At 34.6% G+C, this 23,950-nt stretch overlaps 1 protein-coding gene across 3 annotated transcripts in view; it reads right to left on the bottom strand.

Annotated features, from left to right (window-relative positions):
* Positions 1-23,950, bottom strand: part of LOC110379510 (rhophilin-2-B) — a 98,202-nt gene that overhangs the window by 23,456 nt on the left and 50,796 nt on the right. The gene's annotated exons all lie outside the window — the stretch shown is intronic.

Genomic DNA, 23,950 nt, shown 5'->3' with positions numbered 1-23,950 from the left:
TTCCGTGGATAGCGGCTACGACAGCCGCGCGCGGCTTACGACAGTCGTCGGCCGCGCGCGACAATAGTCAACATATGAAAATGTATGGCGCCGCTGCCGAGGCCAGCGACAGTCGCGCGCGGCCGACGAATTTCGTGAGCCGCGCGCGGCCGTATGCATCTCAACATGGTCTAGCGCTTAATAACATCTATAGAATTTTAGTAAAACCAGAATTGAATTGTTTTTTAACCCCCGACGCAAAAACGACGGGGTGTTATAAGTTTGACGTGTCTGTGTGTGTGTGTGTGTGTGTATGTGGCATCGTAGCTCCCAAACGGATGATCCGATTGTAATGCGGTTTTTTTTGTTTAAAAGGTATGTCAGTCGGGAGTGTTCTTAGCTATGTTTGGTGGAAATCGGTTCAGGTCTTCAAGGTCATCAGCTCGTTTGCTAGATGTGGTAGGAATGTTACACGCTCAGTTTACTTGCAAGTATATGTGGGATCTGAAATTTGAAACACTAATGTCTTTTGGAACCGCTGAGCTGGTCTGCTGTTAAGGCACGAAGGTAGGAGACGTAACCCTGGACTGCCTTTTAGTAAACCCATCGAGTTTGGGCTCGTTGAATTTGTCTTGACGAGTTCTCTTCATATTTCTGATTGACGAGAACCTGATGCTGGAAATGGGATGTGGCGGATGAAACCCCGAAATGCCGGAATGAAACGGATAAACCGATTTATATTTTTGCTGAAAATCTAGAATGTCCAAAGGTTAATCTTTATTGTTTCTCAATCTGTGCAATTCTCCCAGAGCCAGTTTGTCATGAGGATTGTTAAACAGCTTCCTTTGGCCGAGATCGCATATAGCGACCCCATCTTAAGATAAAATAAATTAAATGAAAGAAGGAAAAATTAAGGAGCTCCTTTAAAAAGCATGAAATAAAATTAAATTATAAATTTTAAAAAACCCCCGACCCAAAATAGTACGCAATAATTATGACAAAAGGTTAAAACGCTAAACCCTATAAAAGCAAAAATAACTTTTAACACTACGTAAACTAAATTTTGACGTGTCGGGGGACCGCTTTTTACCTTCATAAATACTTACATAAATCAAATGATACCTACCTAATTACAACATTCGTATTTTTAAAAAAACACGTATCTAAGGTAATGAATTAGAGCGGTCCCCCGACACGACAAAATTTAGTTTACGTAGTGTTAAAAGTTATTTTTTTGCTTTTTATAGGGTTTAGCGTTTTTAACCTTTTGTCATAATTATTGCGTACTATTTTGGGTCGGGGGTTTTTTAAAATTTATAATTTAATTTTTATTTATTCGGCAAAACTACCTTTTGTTTTCATTACAATACAAATGCTTTTGAATCAGTATTTGGTAGTATCCTTCATCATTTCTACTTTTTAAAGATAGGGTAGATTGGTAATCTATTTTCATAATACAGCCACAGCAATACGTCATCCTCTTCTTCTTCAAGGATATCAATTAGCACTTCGACTAGAGGGAACGGACGAACAAAATCTACTAATTTCAACACAATGCCGCGCGCGGCTTACGAAATTCGTCGGCCGCGCGCGACTGTCGCTGACCTCGGCAGCGGCGCCATACATTTTCATAGGTTGACTATTGTCGCGCGCGGCCGACGACTGTCGTAAGCCGCGCGCGGCTGCGTAAGCCGCTACCCACGGAATTCTACCTTTAAAAAGTAATCTGACAGAACGCCAGCGGCCATATTTGATTATGCAATAAAGTCCTGTTCCACCACCGTTTATTGCAAATCCAGATTTTTAATTGCACCATTAGATAAAAATAAAAATAGACATATAAGATTCAATAAAAGTTTATAGACTGGATAAATAATAATCCTAAGGTTTAATAAGAAACTTAGAATTATTGCAAGGTAAGTGTTGGATGTGTAATTAAAATCTAATCTTGAATTACGACCTTTTTTAATGAAGTTGCTTCATTTTATTATTTTGAAATAGTGGTTTTTATATTTTAGAAAAATAGGAAGCAATGAATAGTGTTAAGGAACTTATTATTAAAACAAATCAGTTGTCATTAAAAATATAAATTCTTCATTAAATTGAGATTTTAATGATAATATATCCGCAGATTTTAGGAAGTAACAAAATGTTGTGAAACACTGAATATAAATCACTTTTAAATTATCCAATGCATTAGCAATAGTATTAAGTAAATAGGTATAAATTATAACTTCGTACATATTTGAAATATTTAGCAATCTCACAACGGAACGGAGAAATAACTGGCGAGAAAGATCCGTGATAAATCACACGATATTTACCACAAATACGTTTATTTCAGTTAAAGAGATTATTCTATCAGTTTTTAAATGTCAAAAAACGAAGCAGTTCTTAATTCAAGTATTGATACATACATAAAATACATTTTGAAACTGAATTATTGCAATAATTGGTAAACCCTCTCTAAATTAGCGCCCAAGACACAGGCTTTGCCTAGTTTGGGGCTAGAGATAATATATAATCTTTTGTAAAATAAATTATTATTCTTATTTCTAAGTAATCTTTTGAAAACTAAATTCTCATTTTTATTCTATCGTTCTAAAATTCTGTCACAGTAGGTACTTGCAAGTAGGTATCTACACCATAAGAATTGCTATGGGACAAAATTCTAGTTTCTTCAAATACATATAATATTCGCTGTTTATTATTTCCTAACGGTCTTTGATGTAATGAATAAATTAACACAAATTCAAAGTGATTTTTATTAAAAAAAAAACTTGTTTTTGTCTGTCTTTTTATTGCATCATGGTCACTGGACTAAGAAAAGGAACTAAAGTGATTGTTTTTGTTATTTTTTTACTAACTTTTTCACAATTGCTTGTAAATAAAATGAATTAAAAGCATCCAATTGTGTCTTGATCCGGTTTTGACAGATTACTCTTTGATTAGCTTTTTATTTAAAAGTGTAAAAATTTAGTATTTTTTTAGATTAATTGAATAGAAAAAAAGTAAAAACTAGAAAGGATCCAGAACTCAATCCTACCCACAAACTCGTGTGTGTTAAAGGGCCTAGGTACCTGCTCTATTTTTAAACCTATCATCCAGTGGCCAGTACCATACAATTACAAACGACGCAGTAGGTCAAATACAGCCTTCTTTCATCCCAGCTGTCAGAAATAAGGTCAGTTGAACACCACCACGGAGTAAGGTAAGATGAGCGGAGATACCATAATGCAGGTAGATCAGACGCCTTCTTCGACGTCAAATAGGTACGGTGGACATGACCAAAAGGATCAGTTACGAGTGAACTAATGAGGCGTTCAGGTTCTTTCAGACATCGGTCAAAGATTTTTGGTATTACAAAAAAAAATCGGGTCCAAGAAAGGCGAATAAGGGCGAAAACAGTAATGTTCCTTGTCCCCAGAACACCTGCATTTTAGCGCGCTACTTTCTTAGGCGATTTTCCGTTATGGCACCTCCGCTAGTCATTTTGTTCTCCATGAGCTCAACACTAGTTTCAGATTATAGTAATTAGGGCGGGGCTGTGCGTCTGCGATCAAATAGTCGTTTTGCTGAAACAGTACCTTAAAGGGCAATGTTGGCTATTTTTATGATATAGAGGTAATTTTAATGTTATATTTTTATTTGTTTTGAGTGTTTGATGGACATTTTATTAATTTCAGTTTATTTTTGAACTAGGTTAATCTATTTAAAGAGTTATTGTAAAATACTGTAGTTTATGATAAATTGGTCCTCTAGTTTGGGGACAATTGTGAATCTACCTACCTATATTTGTGTTATAAAAAATTTTGGGTATTTTATTTTAAAAGAAACCTGTAGTTCAACATATTTATTTATTTCGAAACTCTAGCTTAAAAATATTGATAATGTTTTTTTTAAATTATAACATGCTACCGAAATATTACTTGTTACACTCAAATAACATAAATCTCCCGTGACACCAGATAAAAAAAAACTGTTTTACTACTTACATCTTTCTCCAATAATTGAATGCTGTAACACCTACTTACCGCCATTGTCTTACATAACGATATCTATTACACGTTAGAAAGTATTGTTCGTATCAACATGGAGTTTTTACACCTTCACCATCGTGTAAATAAGCCCTAATTGATGACGTTATTTGTATTACGTCATGTTTTTGAAAGAAAGTATTTGACACTAGTTTCGTCCACGATACTTATCAGGACGGAATTAAATTATCTACCTGACAATGATTTTTTTTTCAAATTGTAGGCGCATAGGTACAAGAAGATCTTGAGGTTAATGCGTTCAAACAAACAAACTTCTTAGTTTTAGCAAGTAACAGTCGGATTCTGAAATTACACCTCCTGCTGTGGGTACAGCGTGAGCGTTCATTTCATGATTTCCCATCAAAAAAACTTTACCCGTAACTTATTGATAAAATATATGAAGTGTGAGAACAGGATAATTAATTTTCAAAAATAACATTATGTAAGTTAACAAACCGGATAAATAACATACCTTTCTGGTAGTGTTAAGTGTTGACGTAGATCAAAAATTAGCAAGATTTCGTAACACCTAGATCTGCCTGCGTCAGAAGGAACGTAGATATTCATGAGTGCCTAATTTGGGTACATAAGTACTTACTTATAAGAGACAGGTAAAATATTGAAAGCTTTCAGAAACATACATTGTAGATTATAATTTAGTTATAAGAAAAACGATGATCAAAAAAATAAATAAAGCCTAATACTTCATTTCAGCCATGGGTAGATAGATCTATTATTAATTTACAAAATAATTTAGACTACAATATTCAAAAAATAGAAAAAAAACAAACTGAAATACCAACATATTGTTCAGCCCAAAACAAAAATAAAATAAAGCACCTTTGCTTCTCAGTATCATCAATTTACATTAACAAATTATAATCAAGTTAACAAATGTACCACAAAAACTCGAACAGTTAACAGAAGCGCGCGTGAGCCCAAACCTGAATACTGTAACGGGATTGGTCGATATCATGGAGAACAAAATAACTAGCAGAGATGTCATAACGCAAAATCTCCTAAGAAAGTTGCGCGCCAAAGTGCGAGTGTTCGGGGGACGAGTAACGTTACTAGCTCTGCCCTTACATGACCTCTATGGAACTCGCTCATTATTTTCACGCTACCACCAAAGTTAAAGGTGTTTATTTTATATAGACCTATTATCTTCAGGTGCTTAAGAAACGTCAACTTAGTTGCGCGGTTCCAAAGAGTGGGTCTTATTGCCAAGAACTAGCAAGAAACTCCATAGATATTCTTTTACCATTAAATCAAGACCAATCTTTGATTGATTTTGATTTGACAATGAACGTGAATGTCTCGTTAGTATTAGTAACTGATCACACCTACCGTACTCAAAAACAAAATGAAAATCTTTTTATTTCACATAGGCCTTTGCAGGCACCTATGAAACGTCACGCTAATTGCGTACGCTGCTTGACCTACAAGAAGGCGTCTGACCTACCGTCCTCATAGCATCTCTGCTATCTTTCCGTCCTCTGTTGCCGATACTGTCAGATCGTTCAGATATGGTACGATAATATGTGCTAGTCATTGTTTGATTGAGGTATGCTCAGGAGAAGTGGGGCACTTCTTGTAAGATGCTTATTTCTTGTCAGGTTATTGAGCTTGGTGACGTGTGCTTTTGAGAGATGTAGCTTTTAACAGGAAAATAGGTTACATTCAAATCTATTTTTAAGGATAAAATTACTTACTTAAATAGCTTAAATGTAGTTTGGAAAATGGTAAAAGCGATGATTTACTTAAATCAGTTCAAATGTCAACAGGTCTCATATCTTCATCAAATAGACTCTACTACAACATCGTCAACTTATACATGCATTGAGAAAGAACAAAATACACATAAATGAGTAATATATTATTTAACCTAACCCTGGGTAGCCAAAGATGCTAACTGCGGATTTTAAGAACCTATCTATCTTTGGATGTCTTACTAAAGATTGTTGACATGTATGACATGAAACACAAATTCCTTTCTCTAGTAACCAAATCCAAAGATAGATTCGTTATTGGAATCCTCAATAAAACATAACGAATCCCATTATCATAGAGCACATCTTGACCATTTACGCACCTATTATTCAACCTCCTTATTAGTATATCACCAGAATTCGTTCCACACATCTCCAATACTCGGAACTCTTCTAGAGTCCAATGGACCGTAACTAGTTTTTTCACAATCAATTACTGTTCTCTCCGCTTTTAATTAAGTTTTTATGTCATTCGCATCAATAAACACGTCAAACTTTAAAAAAATATGGAAAAACAATGTCTGTGCTGTTGATTTATAAGTTTATTATTCTAATTTGTACTGTTTTCTTGATACAGTTTCATAGTAGTACGGTTATCTGCATTCTTTACATGGTTTACTAGTAATTTCCCGCGGGCTCACCTGCGTCCCGAAAGAACTACCGCCCGTACAGGGATAAAATATAGCCTGTTACTCGGGAAGAGTGTAGCTTTCCAACAGTGATTTTTTTTTAAATTCTATTAGTAGTTTCGGAGCCTTTAGGGTACAAAGAAACAAATTTTTCTCTTTATAATATTAGTTTAGTCTAGCAATTAATGCATCTTTCACAATGAGTTGCAGCAGAACTATTTTTAACTTTAAATCAGTCGTCTCTAAAAATTTTGCGAAATGAGGATTTAAAAATAAGAAATACCTACAACATACAGATCGGTAAAACCTTAACTAAAATTCTTATGACATTCAAAACAGACCGCCCTCGCTACAAATTGTAACACTACTTTCCCTCACGTAAACACAAATTTAATTTTGCACAACAATTAAATAATTCATCACATTACATAAGTCTGCTACTGCCATATTATTCCATAGACTTCAATTGTCAATTTACGCGTTGAATGTCAAACACAGCTGTTAGAATGCGTTGGCGCGCGACGCCATTTTCTCTCCATTTCTCCTTAAGCCATGGCATGTTAAAACCATGTTTTAATGAATATTTAGGACCTAAATGCTGGTTAGGTTAAGTGTAGAAACTGAAGGACGTGACTGACTGACTGAGAAAGTGTTAATCATAGTTGTTGCGTACCTAGGTACATAAGTTTTTATGCATGTGGTAATTGTCTATGGTTAAAAGGAAATTTTAGTAAAATTGCGAGTGTAAAACAGAAAGACACCTTTGAAAACTTGTTAGATGAAACTGCTCACTTTATTTTCAATTTCTACTCCATTTAGTTCTAACCTAACCAGTGTTATTACAGACCTATGGATTGTTTTAACTTTATGTTATTAAGTAGGAACCTGTGTATTTATAAAGGCTTTTTGCGACTAGCTGGATTTTGCGATGTCTTTTGCTTCATGTCAAATCATACCAATGATTAGAAAGGAAGAAAGAAAGAAAAATATATTTATTGATACAACACAAAAAAAAAAGATTTTTCTGAACTCCCCCAAAGCGTAATATACAGACCGTAGGTAGAAAAACTTCAACTAATGTTGGTTTTAGAAATACCTGATGCAATTAAATCTAGCTAGAAAATCCAGGCTACTTAGTTATTTCAAAATTTTTTTGACCAACCTTTCCCTTAATGAAAGCCTTTATAAACAGAATCAACCATCATAATAATTGTCACAAAAACCCAGCCTATAATTAGTATGTCAGTGCGCAGTCATTTAGTCACACCACTTTAAGATCTAGCGTTAGATAATAGTTAAAGAAAATGTCACGTAAGTAGCGATGTGCGATAGTAACACCTAGTTCGTGTATCGTATTGTTACGGCGTTTATTTATAATTGTTTGAACTATTTTATTGCAGTTTTTGAGTTGAGGAAATGCATTCAACTTTTAGAGAAAGCTCTGATGGATACTTAGGTTAGAAATGCGGCATGCTTTAGTTTTCCAAAACATACTTAAGTATTAAGGGACATAAATTCAAGAGTAACTATTTGAATTTAAAATCGTAATTGATTTTAGGCATTAAGAACGAATAGCGAAGGGAGTATTAAGAACAGCCCAAGAGAAAATATTTCAGTTTCTCTCGAACCTCATAATTTTTCAGACAGATAGGGGAAAGTGGTATAAGATGGGGTCGTGGGGTAAGATGGGAATTGCGAAAAAAATAATGTTCCAAACATGCTTTGAAATTACTACTAACGTCATCTAATGGCCTTTTGAGTAACTTATTCAGTGCCGCAAGTGTCATGGCAGAAAGTGCGTGCATTGAGATTTCTTAAGTAATTTATTGATTTTGACGCTTTTAATCTAATATTTCGATTAATTGATCTTCCTTACTGTGTGAAATATGTGACAATAAGACAGACGAAGTATTTTTTTCGTAAAGCTGACATATTTTGCCAATTTATGAGCAATGTTTCAATCGATTAGCTTTGGTTCTCTAATCTTAAAAAAATAAAGTTTGGTAAATTGTCGTTTGGGGCATGATGGGGTACAAACTGCCATCCTTACGGAATCTCCATATAAAGCTGAACTAGAAGAAAGACAAAGACGTAAGAAACCGAAAACACAAAATAAGAAGACACAAAAGAAACCCTATAAAAAAACTAAAAAGCCAGCCAAAAAAAAATGATGAACCTGAGAGTGTCACTGAGGATACTGAATATTAATACTGTCAGGGTTTGTATTCTCAATCTACTGAAGGATGGATCACTCTTGTCAGTTGTGTGGAAGATGGGCGCATTGTCCATGTGCAGGAGCTGAAGACGATGATGATGAGGCGGTACATATTTGTCCAAATTGTGGCGACAGAGATTAATTTAATGTACCCCACAGTCCCATCCCCATCTTGCCCCATAGACGGGGGCAAGATGGGGCAAAACACAGTTTTGAAAAAAAATATATTTTCATAAGAAGATTAAAATTTTTGAGTTATTGTTGATTAGAATATAAGAGTACTAAGACTGATTGTTTCTTAATTAAAGTTTCTATGTTGTATAATATTTTCTTGTTTGTATTTCAGCAACTTTTCCTTAAAGGCCCCATCTTATACCACTTTCCCCTAGTTTTTCAAATTTTTCTTTCGCTGTGCACCACTTCACAAAAAAAATCGTCTAACAGTTTTCAAGTGACATCCTCACTAATTTATATTTTTACATAACATCGACTATTTTAGCGTCCATCCTTAACTACTAAAAAAATGATCACAAAACCTAAAATAACAAATGAACATCCATATCCTTAGAAGTTAGAACAAAAGCTTAAGTTCAATAATTTGCAGCTCGGCGATATAATGAGCTGGTACCGGGAACCGGAGAACCGTTACGTTGCCCTAGCTGCGCCCGCGCCGACGCGCATACATTCGAGTGCCCTAGTGGTGTGCTGCTATCGATATTATTGGCAATTGGTCTTTTGACGAGTAAGTGTGGTTAAGTACCTCGTGGTTAAAATGTGGTAAAAGTTAGAATTTCACAGTTGAAAAACAAATGCTTAGTTGGGGTTCTTTTTAACTGACCTAATTTATTTGTTTCATTGTTTAATTTTAGTGAGATATTGATATCATTCAAAATGTTAATTTCATTGACAGATTTATCTATGTTTAATAAACATACGTTATACTAGGTGTTTTAGTTACGTTTTACTGAAGCGCAGATTACCCATAAACAAACAAAATAGAGGCAATTACATAAATTCATTCAACCAACACTCATAACCAAACAAATAGAGACCATTACATAAATCTGAACGACCAACACATAACAAACTATCGATAAACGACGTCCCCTCACTACTTAAACTCGGATTGTAAAGCAATTAAGTGTTATGGCCGTGGATTACAGCCCACTACTTCCCGGTTGCCCAGCACTATGATTTATCGAGAATTCTATTAGAGTAGCGGGATTGTCGATAAATGCACGTTGCACCGCCACGGAGCACTGGCTACAACTTTTTAGAAAACTATCATAGTTAGTTATTTAGAGTTCAATGTAGTTAGGAATCTTCTGGGTAAGTTAGCGACCCAAGTAAAATAATTTTGTTTTATAAAAGTCATTAAAGCCCAAAAAAGATGTTTTATGAAGGTTATACATATAAGAGTCTTATGAGAAATGGTAAAGGTAAAGAGATCTTAAGCATGAATGTTGATGGATTAAGAGGATGTGGATGACCAAACAAACGATGAATGGATTGTGTGAAAGACGATATGGAGCGGAAATTTATTACTTAAGCGATGATGAGAGAGAGGCATGGACACAGGTATGCTAGAAGAGCCTTAGTAAAAAATGGAATAAGGGCAAGAGGATGATGATGATGAAAGGTAACGAGGTGTACCATTTTAATTCTAAAAAGTAAAGAAAAGAGAAATTAATGCCCAGGTTTCGCACACAAATAATACGACTTAAATTAATAAATGATTGAGAAATATTAATAAGAATTCATAGCCGATGATAATATCATATGTGCAGATTTAGATGACATAGTTTTAAATGTCAATCATAAAGGACGACTAGATATTATAAATTCCATGTAATATTTTTTAGATTAGTCTAAAACAGATGACGACGATGATGATAATGATTTTAGTCTAAAACTCAATTCACATAAACCAATTAATAATGGAAAGCTATGCAGTAACCTAACTAATCAGTCTATACCATCACGCGATACAAATTATCCGCTAGTTAACATAATAAGTTACATCATTTGTATGCAGTTAGTAATAACAAAGAACTGTATTCAGTTAACTGTTTAAAAATAGTTCATGCAGATAATTTTTGTAAAATGGATGGGTGACTATCTTTCATAGCGAGATCCTCCGTGATTCTTGAAGCTAAGTTGGACTTGTGGGTACTGGCCTGGCTGTCATTTGAACATCTTTGGCAGTCGATAGGGATAGTCAGGAGCCAGAAAGTCTGACAACCAGAGTTATAGTAAAGGGCTACACTTGACTGAATTTAGTCGTCTGTCACTAAATTCAGTCAAATGTCAGAAATTTAATTAGACAAACCTAATAAGACGACCGAATTTAGTAAAGTGTAATAAGCCCTTAAGCAACGACACAACTAAATTCAACAAATAAGGAGAATCCAGTTTACGAGAAGATGAAAACGAAAGATGCTGAAACATAAAAGATCACGAGGATCACTATAAGATATGACAAAAACGCAGAGAGTGAAGATATTTTCAATCCAAACATGACTGATAATACAATTTAAAAAACAGACACAGGTCAACAGTCTAAAAACAATGAATTTACAGTCTCCAAGCAACATTTCAACTCATTCTCTCCCACGACACACTTAATAAACAATTAATATTTTACGTTCACATATTTCCGTGCAATGCAAAGCTGGTTGTGTCCAGATTAAACTAGTTCAATCCAGTCTAATTTACAGCACGAATATCGTAAATTATTTGGCGGTTATTATGCAGATATTGGTTAATTCTGTTTCGTTATTAAAACGATGTTAATTACAAAGTGAATTATAACCAAGACTTGGGCAAGGCATGTAATTTGTTACTTTAAAATTAAAACAACGTATAATCCTACCTATATCAAAAAGACTGTACATGTACAAGGAGATTCACTGTGACTGTATATGTAATATTGTGTCCTTTTGAGAAAATAACAACAAACTCTAGCCCAACAGCAAACTGAACCAAGGACACATTTATCTAATGATCAAAATGTTGATGCCGTTCAATTCAAATGAGTCTCAAATTGCCGAAACTTCCACCCTAATTTGATTCTACTTAGAACTAACTGGAAGTTACTAGAACTTGCATCCTAAAACCATTAGAGAAGATACAACAAGAAATAACAAATACAAAGGTCATACCGATTGTATCGAATCCAATCGGAAATCGTCACGGGCCGCCGATTCTCAATCGATTGACCGCTTCGATTAGTTTACGTAAGCACTCGATCACCTTTATGTAATGTTTCGTTGTGTCGATCGATTTTAAATTATAACGATCATCGATTTAGCGGTGGATTTATGTAATTTGGTTTGCAATGATTATGTTCAGTTGTGTTGGAGTAATGTGTGTGTGTATAGTCTATCATTAATGGTTAAGGCAACCTTGTTTGATCATCAAGACTGTTTTTGGCACAGCAAACTGACCAGCTTATGTGTTAATGTCCTAAGCTTGAATCGATTGTAAACCTGCATGTTTTCATTTGCACCGATTGTTTAATTCGTATGAAGCTTTTAATGCGGTAAGATTTTTATATCCTCTGTAATTACATATTTTTTTCTTTAGTGAATCTATATTTTTCCTTGCCTTTAAATTGAGTAGCCGAGAAACTCTGTTTATATATCTGGTACTTTTTCTCCGGTTTCGAAAAGTAGTCCTCCCTGGACCTCATTGAGACCGTGAGGAAAAACTAGCAACGTATGAATGTGTACAATATTTCTACTATCTACATTTCCTAATCCCAATAATACCTTAACATGCATATCGAAATATCGAAATAACTGCACAAACAAAGCCCTTTCGTGTTGGCCGTTACAAATTGCAGGCAGTGGCTACACAAGGCTGGTCGCGGGATGTGGATGGCGAAATCGGATGCTCCACACTTCGTTAGCTGCACAACTATTTGATGTATAATGTTTGTAACAATGAAAGATGGATTTATGGCGTTCAAGATTATTTAGTAGGGTGCTCTTGGCTAAGAAATAGATCAAGTCGACCATATAGAAAAGCAATGCTTGGTGTTATTCATGCATGCAACGGTGACCTTGTCATGAGTTCCCCCGTGTTTTGGAAGCCATGTTAAGTTGGTGGGTCCCGGCTATCATTTGAACATCTTTGGCAGTAGTTAGGAAATTAAGAAGTCAGAAATTCTAACAACCAGTCTTATTATTCTAGCCCGTTGTGGATCTAGAATGGCAAAATCTATTTCAGATTGTAATGTCGTTGAATTCTTCACAAAAGTAATTTAGTAGTAATATTAATATTGGCTTATTATGCAGTCGAAATTAACTAATTCATATTAAAAGTGTAAGGTTACTAAACCACCTTCAAATACGTGACATTTTGAGACAGACCAGTTGCATATTAAAGACGAGCAAGCTATCTTAGTATGGAATGCAGATTTATTTGATATAAGTATCCTAATTCAAGATTGTCTGTAACAAAAAAAGAAGCAATTTAGTGCATCATTGGTTAAAGTCTTTCCTACGATGAGCTAGTCTTCTGGTTTAACATGGGTTTCACCTATGCCAGTATGTATAAATCAAATCAACAGAACCCTAACTGTCCTATCCAACCTTTGAACTAAGACTAATTTTAAAATTCAGTAATAATATCTGGGACAGCAGCTCACCATTCTTTGAGCAATAGTGGTAACACTGAAAGAAGTGAAGAAAAGCCTTTTTAAACCATCCACAGGTCGAAAGACTTCACCCAACATAGCTTAACCTTGATCAATATACCCTCATTGTTAAGCCCCTTCTATAGTACCTACTTACCTACACCTAGTTACCCAACTCTAAATTAAATTAATCCAACACTCCCGAAACGAGCAATTTGTCTAGAACAATAGTCTCAGTTTGCTCAACAATAGGATTTTGGAATACCTCCTGTGTACGGTCGGCAAAGCTGCAGTCTTAACCAATAGATAATTGTGTGAATTTGGTAATAGTATACTGTTTGTGTATTTGTTTGTTCATCTTATAGAAACAATTTGGAATGTAGTAATAGATGCAGCAGAAGAAATCAGACTTATAGTTCTAGTGATTGATCTCTGGTATTAATGATACTGTATGCTTCAAAGAGTGTGTTATGTGTGAATGTGCATGGAAAGGTAGAGGTAGACTGAGGAAATGATAAGAAGAATATGAAGGTAGTGGATATTAGTATGACCGTTTACAGAGAGGAATAAAAGCGGAAAACATAATTATTGCGTCGATCCCAAATAACTTTGGAACAAGGAAGGAAGATTAAGAATAATGAAACCAATAGTCAATCAGAGCAACTTCTAGATATGAAGAAAAATATGTTTATGAAACTTGAAGGCAGTTTCATATAAAAGCAGTAACCAAATAAAAATCGTTGAAAATAATTTCTGCTGTTAATAGTACAACTAAACATTAACCTCTTGATCAGATGGTCACACTTCGACAAACATGGCTTTTAACGCCATTGTGGAGATCTAGCAATTATAAACCCTAAGGTCTTTTTAAACTTATAGAATTTAACGCTTACGCAAATTGGTATAACATACAATATTGATTCATCTGATATTAAAACTTTAGCTTCCTGTCTAAGCCTTTATCTTAACCTAATATGTTATTATATTCTTCTCTATCAGCGAAAAGTAATCCCGTATCGTAAATCTTACCATTTACATACATCCTTTCTAAAATCATCAACCATTATTTCTTAACTGTGGATTTCAATAACCTATGCATTGTTTACGATTATCCAACAGAGATAGAATTTTGAACATTGCTTTTATAAGTTTTGGTATTAATACGAAATTAGGTAAGTAAATTAACATCATCATCCTCCGAGCCTTTTTCCCAACTATGTTGGGGTCGGCTTCCAGTCTAACCGGATGTAGCTGTGTACCAGTGTTTTTAAGTAAATCAACAGATACATAGAAAATTCAATTGTTATTCTCTTATACAAATCCATCTTTATATAATAATCTATGGAGACGTTAGAAACTTCAATTGCTAATCATGTACTACTTAGGAACAGATGTTATCAGACCTTGTCAGACCAACTATGATAATTATCTACGTACTACCAATTTTAGCTATCGGCAATCCTGATCTAAAGAGAAATTTAAATATCAAGAGCAACATGAATATCTAAAACAATTTTCTATGAAGAAATCAGGGTTGTAATTGATCATAAATAAAGATAAATAGTAGCAATAATACTTATTAGTATGTACGATGTAGTAAAGAAATCGTAGATGGTATAATGCAGGTAGGTCAGACGCCTTCTTCTAGGACAAATTCGTACGGTGGGCATGACCAAAACGATCAGTTACGAGTGAAATAACGAGGCATTCGGGTTCTTTGAGACATCTGTCAACGATTTTTGGAATTACAAAAAATGTACTGGTCCAAAGAAGGCGTATAAGGTCGAAAAAAGTAACGTTCCTCATTCCTCACTCACCCGCATTTTGGCGCTTTATTTAGGCGATTTTTCGTTATGGCATCTCCGCTAGTTATTTCGTTCTCCATGATAAGTGCTTCATATAATATAACAGTGAAAGTGTTCAATAAAATAGGCGTAAGCAGAGATGTCTGTAATATGTTATTAGCATACTTATCGGCTAACGTAACTGTTAGTAGCTGTAAATCCAACCAGTTCTTCGGAATGATCATCAATCATCACCAACAGCTGTTAATGTTTTGATGATGATGATGGATACGAATGAATACTCAAACACTAGAATGTTTTTTACCATCATATCTGTAGTGGTTTTTTACTGCTTCATTTTTATATGTAGACATTTGATACGGCTATTATCAAGTTTATATTAATTTTATTTTATAGTAAACTAGCTTCCACTAGCGGTTTGTAAGTTCCCATGTGGGAACTGCTTCGGGTAACTGGATAAAAAGTAGCCTATAGCCTTCCTCGATAAATGGGCTACCTTTTATTAGAATAATCTTTCAAATTGGTGTAGTAGTCCTGAGATTAGGGCATTCAAACAAGCAGCAAACTCTTTAGCTTTGTCATCATCCTCCGAGCCTTTTTCCCAAGCTATGTTGGGGTCGTCTTTAGCTTTGTAATATTTGTAAATATAAATAGATATTCTTTTTCAGAGCACCACAGTACTTACATACACCAAAGACCGTGCCAAATAACAGTCTATATAAACAAATGACAGGAGGTCTAGATTCTGTCAAATATACAATGCCTCTCGACATTTTTCATTCTTTTACATAGATGACATGCGTACTTTTTCCAGTTGGTCGGCAACAGGTAAGCAACGGGTGAAAGTGTCGGGTACATGGTCAAGAATTAGTAATAAGCAGCTAATTACAAGTGCTCAGGCGCAGGCTTTCTAACCAGCGCCGTGTATGGCCTTTAGTAGATGAAGGGATAGCGATAGTGGTGGGCCTTGATCTTTTTTAATTAGTTGGGTAAACATTTGAAAGTAATCATTTTGCTTTGGATGGATTGTTAGAAGTTTGTTTGTATTTGAGAAAGATGATGGTGAGGCAGGTCAATGAAGATGGAGGTGAGTATATGAAAGAAGAAAGAAAACAAAAGAAAGAAGAAAAAAACATTTACTTACAAGAACATGACGTGTAGAGACAACATAAAAGATGAAGACAAAATGAAAAAAAAAACAGATATATTATAAATTAATACTTTGACATAAGAGAAGAAATAATGTAAAATATGAAAGAAGAAAAGAAATCAGAAATCGTCACACCAAAGGACGATTAAAAAAAATACAAAATAGAAGTGTGTCTCGATAAATACAACTAAAGAAAAGGAAATAGTAACATAGTTTTATGAAAAGAATTTAGAGTTATGAAGACAGAAATAAACTTCACAGCACAACAAAGTCTTTAGTTGAGGACGACCAGACTTCACCCAATATAGTTTTGAGTTATGTCTATAATAACTATTAAAACAATGATTGTTTTAATAAAACATCTATTTATATTCCGTGAAAGCTATAAAGTTTAACGTTATTTCGAATACAGTCTAGTTTACGAGCGATTACATTATAAACCATAGACTTTGAGTTACAAGATGCAGTAACATTTTCTCACAGACTTCATATTACATAGATTTTCTTTATTTTATTACTTTAATTATGATTTGTCTTGGTTTATAGAGATTCGACCTACCTCAATCTGTTAAAGATCTTCAATAGATTTTCAACCTTATCACAATAGGGAAAAGTTAAAGTTCGATTGGTAGAATTTGACAGATTCTGGTGTTGCTGGCGTTTGCACAATGAACGACAAAAGCCTTGCCAAGGCTTTTAACCGAGATAACTAGGAAGGAGGTCAGATAGGCAGTCGCTCCATGTGACACGCTGGTACTCAGTTGTATTCAGTTAGACTGCAAGCCAACTACAACATAATTGGGAAAAAGAGGCAGATGAATCCTTCCATTAAAGTAAGTTTCAAAACATTAACCGTCGTACCACAAACATTTTTAAATTTCTGTTGAACACTTATCTAAAAAAATGCCAGATAATGGCGTTGAAATAAGGTCTGTTTTGCAGACACACTTTTTTTAGACAAGCGTTCAACAGACTTTTAAGTTTTGTAGTAAGCCTGTAAGAGTCAATCAACAAGAAAATCTTGATTCCAATCCAAGTTTTCAGTCGGTCTGATACCGGCTAAATACCTGATCTTTGTAACGTGCATACTACCATTCATCTTCATACTGATTTATGAGCCGAAACAAACTATAGGCCGACTAAAAGTTTGCAGTGTGCGGGTATTCTTAATGCTAATGAAAATCCAGTAATTTCTTTGAGATTAAAATTTAATTAAATTTCTATTAAGTGGCGATCATAATTATCGTAATCACAAAGATTATGATATATAACAATGAACTAGTTGCTAACCAGTGCAGTTGAGATAAACAACATAAACTATATGAAATGTTATGAATATGCATTATTTTAGTCAAATATCACAGACTTTCTGCTATCCATTCATTCAGTGTTGTTTATTTTTAGTTTTTACGCCGTCTTTTGTTTTAATAAGTTATCTATACTGATATAATACAGAGGAAATATTTTTCCGAAAGAACTGAACCGATCTGAAAAATTCTTTCACTGTTGGAAAGCTACACTCTTCCCGAATAAAATAGGTTATGTTTTATCCCGGTACGGGCAGTATTTCCCAAGGGAAGCGGGTGAAACCACGGGAAAACGGCTAGTTGTAGAGATATTAATATAAATTTCGACTTAATATCTTAGAGAGGACTCTAAATTTGAAAATCCTTCTAAACAACACTACTGCAACTTAGAGAAATATGACCTTGCCTAGCTTTTTCCCAACCATATTGGGGTCCGTTTCCAGTCTAACCAGATGTAGCTGAGCCCCAAAATTTCCAAAAGAAATACATTTAAAAAATACACATACAACACATATAGAATACTTAAGTATAATTTAAACATAACGCGGTCAGACTTAAATGACTTTCTCAGCCAGTAATCTCAGTTCATTCATCATTGCTTGATTATTTTTTATTATGAGAATAGAAAGAGTTTTCTATTCAATTTTGTTAATAAGTTTTCTGGTCGAGTTCGCACTGTCAAAAGGAACATGTCTACTTACTACTTTAATGATAGGTTTATCGACCTTATTTTGATTAACCCAAAGAGATTAAGTTTAGTAAGATTGAACGAAATAATTCAATGTTTCTTTTAAGGCTTTCAATGAACTATAGATGATAGTATCAGAATTTTAAAAAGCAATGTAATTTGTGCAATTCTATCAATAAATTAAACAAAAAATATCACTGGAACACCAACTTTCATCTATAAAAATCGGTCGGTCCATCAGTTTAAGAGCAACCATGGTACCATTAGACACACAGTGGTCATACTTACAACCTTCTTTTTGCGTCGGGGTTAGAAAAGGGCGTTTCATGAACCCAATCACAGTTATGAGCTTCTTCATAAAACCTTGCAAAATTAAATACGAGTAAACGCACAAAGCATCACACAAGTACCTATCGCAATTATATTTGGAACAATTACCATTGCGTGATACCAATCAATTTATTGGCTAGCACATATGTAACTCACTAAAACAATACATCAACTCTATCTTCTTAATCATAAGGTTCAATTTAGCTTGGATAACTGTTCAGTCCCGCAAAAAGTCATAGATTAGAAAACGTTGCAGTTATGAAACTTTGTTTGCCGTAATTTAGTGTAGGAATGCTGTAATATACCTACCTATGTTTGTGGTTGAATCGATTTCGATAAACGCTGGATATTGCTGAATACTCGTATTTGGATCGATTGCGAAAATGGAAAATTTGTTATAGGGACTGATATGTTTATTGGTGATTTTGTAAGGAAAATACTTGATAAGTAGGTTGTAATTTTACAGTTATAAGTAAATAAGCTAGATCCTTAAATATGTTCATATTTATTAAGAAGTTATAACAAGTTCTTATCTCAAAGTTTCTAGATCTTAAAGCCACAATTTCTATATCAAATATGATGTTTTTGTTACTCATAAATAAATGTTTATTACGACATCGATAACATGACAGTATATTTTGGAAAGCCATGCCATAACGTCGAGAAAAATACAGCTTAATAATGGTGGATTACCATGCAATACTTCATCTATAGAAAATATAGATGATGTAACCTATAGGAAACTTATTTGAAAATACAAAAAGCTTCTATTGTTTTTAAAATTAAAAGAGTCGACTTTTGCCGCCTTTTTTCCTCACCTGTCAATGTCAAAAGCTTTTTGGCGGCCATTGGCATAGATTGTGATGTCAAACATGTTAATGGTTATTTTACGGCAAACTTATTAATTTAAAAATACTGTTAACTATGATAACAAGATTGAGAAGATAATTTTATTTATTTTAGGTTACTATGTAGCCTGAATAATTTAACAATTGCTTTCAAAAGTTAGAAAGATGAACTTTTATCGTGACATTCAACATTGTCAAATCACGAGACTACCAAACAATACGCATTTACTTTCTCAGCCAGTGAGAGTCAGTTTATGACCTTTTGTTATAACTACTCAATTTATAATATATTATACTGAAGAAAAGCTTATTATAATACTGCAGAAAAGTATATAAATAACTCCGGATTTATCACCTATGTTTACGAGAGAAAAGACCTAGTGGTAATATATCGTCCTTATGGAAAATAACAAGACACACAATGTTTTGGAGGGCACGATACACTGTAGGTTCTAGCTGTCATTTCAACATCTTTGGCAGTCGTTACGAGTAATCAGAAGTCAGTAAATCTGACAACCAGTCTTACCTAGAGATATTGGGTTGCCCGGGTAACTGGATTGAGGAGGTCAGATAAGCAGAAGCTTCTTGTAAAACACTGGTACTCAGCTGCATCTAGTTAGACTGGAAGATGACCACAACACAGTTAGAAAAAAATGGCTGATGTTCATTGGTATGCGTTGTAAAAAGCAAGGAATGCTATAGGCATTGTTTTCCTTCGGGATGTGGCCACAACCATGAGACAAATACGGAGGTATCTATAATAAACAATGTTGTAATGGTTACAACAGTTGAGCAACACAAGACAGTCGATGAACAAACACACATTTAGAATGGAAGCATCACTGGGAACGTAACTAATGAAATATGTCATAACGAGTGTCCAGTCATTTCCTTACTTTCACCGGTCAATCTAGTCGCGGTTATAGTCAATACGTTACTAGTCTTTATTGTAGTTAAGAATTAGTCTTTTTACAATTGGTTATTCGACTGTAAAAAAGGGTAATTGAACTTTTTAATTGAACTTTTAACTCATTCCTTCCTTATACTGTGAGCCCTACATAGATGAAAGTCATTAATCAAAAAAACCCAATAGGTCCCACAATCGGTATACCTACTTGTCGCCTCGTTGGTCTACTTGTCGCAAGTGCGGCTGCCGAGCACGAGGTCTCGGGTTCGATTCCCGAGTCGGGCCGAAATCGCTTTGTGGGTTTTAGAAGACTTTCACAAAGCAGCCCGGAGCCTGGAAGTTGGTGATTGATACACCCGTGCATCGGAGAGCACGTAAATGTCGGTCCTGCGCCTGATCTCTCTCCGGTCGTGTCGGATTACCGTCCCATCGGGCTATGAGAGTGAAGGAATAGGGAGTGCACCTGTGTCTGCGCAAATGCTTGTGCACTATAATATGTCCTGCGCAGTTGGCTAATCTCCTTACATGAGAACAGCCGCCGTAGCCGATAAATCGGCTAGGAGGACATCATCATACCTACTTGTTTTTTTTAAAGCCATTAAAGTGGTTGTACCTTTAGAACCCAGTTTCATTTAATGAATTTTATCAACCAACTTCTCAAAGAGGAAGTTCTCAATTAAAATTTCTGAATTTTTCAATTCATGTTTGTTTTGTCACTTACTTACGTAAAGTATCTCCTAATATCTAATTATGAAAAAATCATAATTTCAAAAAGCATGATAAGGATCTAAAAGCTTAAGCAATCAATATAATTAAGAAACAAATGTGAAATTAAGTAAGTTAGCAGAACATTATAAAGTCAAAGCCCTGATGTTAGCATCATATTAGCCAAAATGCATTTCTAGAATTCTAGAAGTTTGCACTTAGTCAAATCTTATTTATAGATGTGAAAGTTTTTTGGTATCTTTTTCCTATTACTCAATCATGCAAAGACTACTGAACAGGTTTTGTCAAAATTCGTAACAAACAATTTTATAATTCAGTTTAATTTGAATCCTGTTTTCGAAGGAGATCAGCCAGCTGCGCAGGACATGTAATAGTTCACAAGCATTTGCACAGACACAGGTGCACTCCCTATTCCTTCACTCTCATAGCCCGGTGGGACGGCAATCCGACACTGCCAGAGAGATATCAGGCGCAGGACCGACATTTACGTGCTCTGCAATGCATGGGTGTATCAATCACCACCCAAATTCCATACTCCTGGCAGCTTTGTAAAAGTTTCTTAACCCAAATCTTATGTTACTCTTGAGAACATACGACCCATCTATCACCTTTTACGAGCTTCTTATAGTTATCGGCACGGATCTTGAGCTCTGACCTACATCTGCGCAGAAGTGCTTCCGCGCCTCAATTCATACCACAAAAGGGACCCAGTAAATTACTTCTGCGCAGATATAGGTCAGAGCTCAAGATTCCTGCCGATAACTATAAGCTTATTGACAACAAGTTTGCGATTATGTTAAATGTTGATAAGTAGGTATGTTATAAGAGTGACTTAACCGTAAAAGATGCTATTTGTTAAGTAGAACAAGATGATTCTTAAAACTTGTTCTATCATCACTTCTACGGCGTTTAGTGAATGACTCATCATTAAATATTTAACTAGCACATAGAACACCCAATCACCAAACCACGCCTACTGATGGCTCATCGTCCTTCCGTCTTCTAGGAGACAACAGGCCCGTATCGACGGCGCGCGTTGTTCCACGCTTCCACGCGAGAGTCAGCAAACTCCAGTCGGGGCCAAAAAAATAGGCGCTGTAACCAGCTTAGGTCATAATGCATCATAAGGCATAATACGAATGCAGATGGTCCTATTGTTGTTTGTCTGTTTTGGCAATTACATCACAACAAATATTGTTTGATAAACAAAAACGGTTTCTAGGTCATGCTTTTGGTCTATGGCAGAGTCACCATCTTCCGACCGCGCGATCGTGTGCCCGTGTTTCTAACCACAATTTCCAACTGCAATCAGTTTTCCAAGTTTACACTGCCTCTTCGAAATATGATAGAATGCAATAACGCATTCTATATTCGTCTATTGTGTATTTGAAGCAGGATAAAAAGAGAAGGGAATTTTACAAAAGACAGCTCAAAACGCCCCCATTCACATAATCCTATGTGTTTTTGCCAGGAAGAAGAAATGGTGGAACAAACTTCCCAGAAACTCAAATCTATTTGTTTGGGAACTTCTGCCCGTACCGGGATAAAACATGGCCCATGTTATAATTACACACTTCGTTATTAATCATCTATGTTATAGTTATACTCTTCCCTAGTATTTTTTCAATCGATTTAGGTAACAAGCAAATGTTGCCTCTTTATTATATATATAAGTATAGATTTTTAGCTATATCTCAACAGACTCGTCCCTTATAATAACTGAACGTTTTAACCCTACACAGTTAAAGTTAAGGTAACAACTCGGTCGCGCTCTGTTAACGGCGCCGGAATTCGGTCCGTCTCTCGACGCCACCTTTCTCTTTCGACGCTATAAGTTAACTTTAATATTCGCTTATTATATGCCTTTTATTGGTAAGTATGGGATTTCTGTTATAATGTCGCCTGTTTATTATTGAAAATTGCGAAGATATCAGTTGGTTTATTGATAATGAAGATTCTAGTAGTGAAAATAAAATAAAAGTGTATTCTTTCAAAAAAAAAACTGACGCTAAGTTTTTGTTTAATTTAGTTTTATGACAATTTTTGATGAATGCTTTCATTAAAATAAATTATTTAATAGAGAAATACACAATTGTGTACAACACTCGTGTTTTATAATATTTGTTTAATTGTAAGTTCACATTGTTGTTGTTGTAGTGTTGGTATTAAGATATACAAAAATATTCCGAATAACTCATTTTAACGATCGTTTTAGGCGGTTTGACGTCAAAAGTTTTTGAGTATATTAGGTAACTTAAAAAATGCCATATTAACATGAATAAAGCCATATTAACATCCTTGCTTATTTATTTTATCATATTTTACATTTGAAAGGTTTATTTACTTATACGATTCTTATTTAATATGAAAGTTAAGTTTTTAGTTAAAACTTTAAACATATCATATTTCAAGCTTATATTAAAGACAAGTTTACATAGGTATTTATTGCTTAAATTTATGTTTGTAGAAATTTCAAAATTCACTAATTAGTATTTCATATCATAATTATTAAAATAAGGATGCAAAATTGGCAGCTTTTTTTTTCAAAATTCAATTTTCAAAACCTTTTTTAAAACAACTTTCTCAGAACGACAACTGCTTATTTTTTTAATTCCGCCATGTTAGAGAATTAGACCATGAAGCTAAGTTAACTAAGTATAACTTCAAGTTATCTTAAATCTATGGTTAATTTACGAGAGAAACTTGCTAAGTTATGGCGGTGTGACTAACCAATTATTGTTTACACGTTAATTAGATATTTACTTTAATTATTGTAAAAGTGACAGTTAATTTTACTAGTTGACTACAAATATAGATTAACTAGCTTCTGAAAGCGGTTTCACTCGGATAACAAAGAACTCCACATACCCATATGAAAAGTAGTCTATAGCCTTCCTCCGTGATTACCAGTTTTCATTTTC

The sequence above is a fragment of the Helicoverpa armigera genome, chromosome 25 (genome assembly GCF_030705265.1).
Source record: "Helicoverpa armigera isolate CAAS_96S chromosome 25, ASM3070526v1, whole genome shotgun sequence".
NCBI classification, from domain to species: domain Eukaryota; kingdom Metazoa; phylum Arthropoda; class Insecta; order Lepidoptera; family Noctuidae; genus Helicoverpa; species Helicoverpa armigera.
The sequence above is the reverse complement of the archived record's forward strand: the minus strand, read 5'-3'. Positions and strand labels throughout refer to the sequence as shown.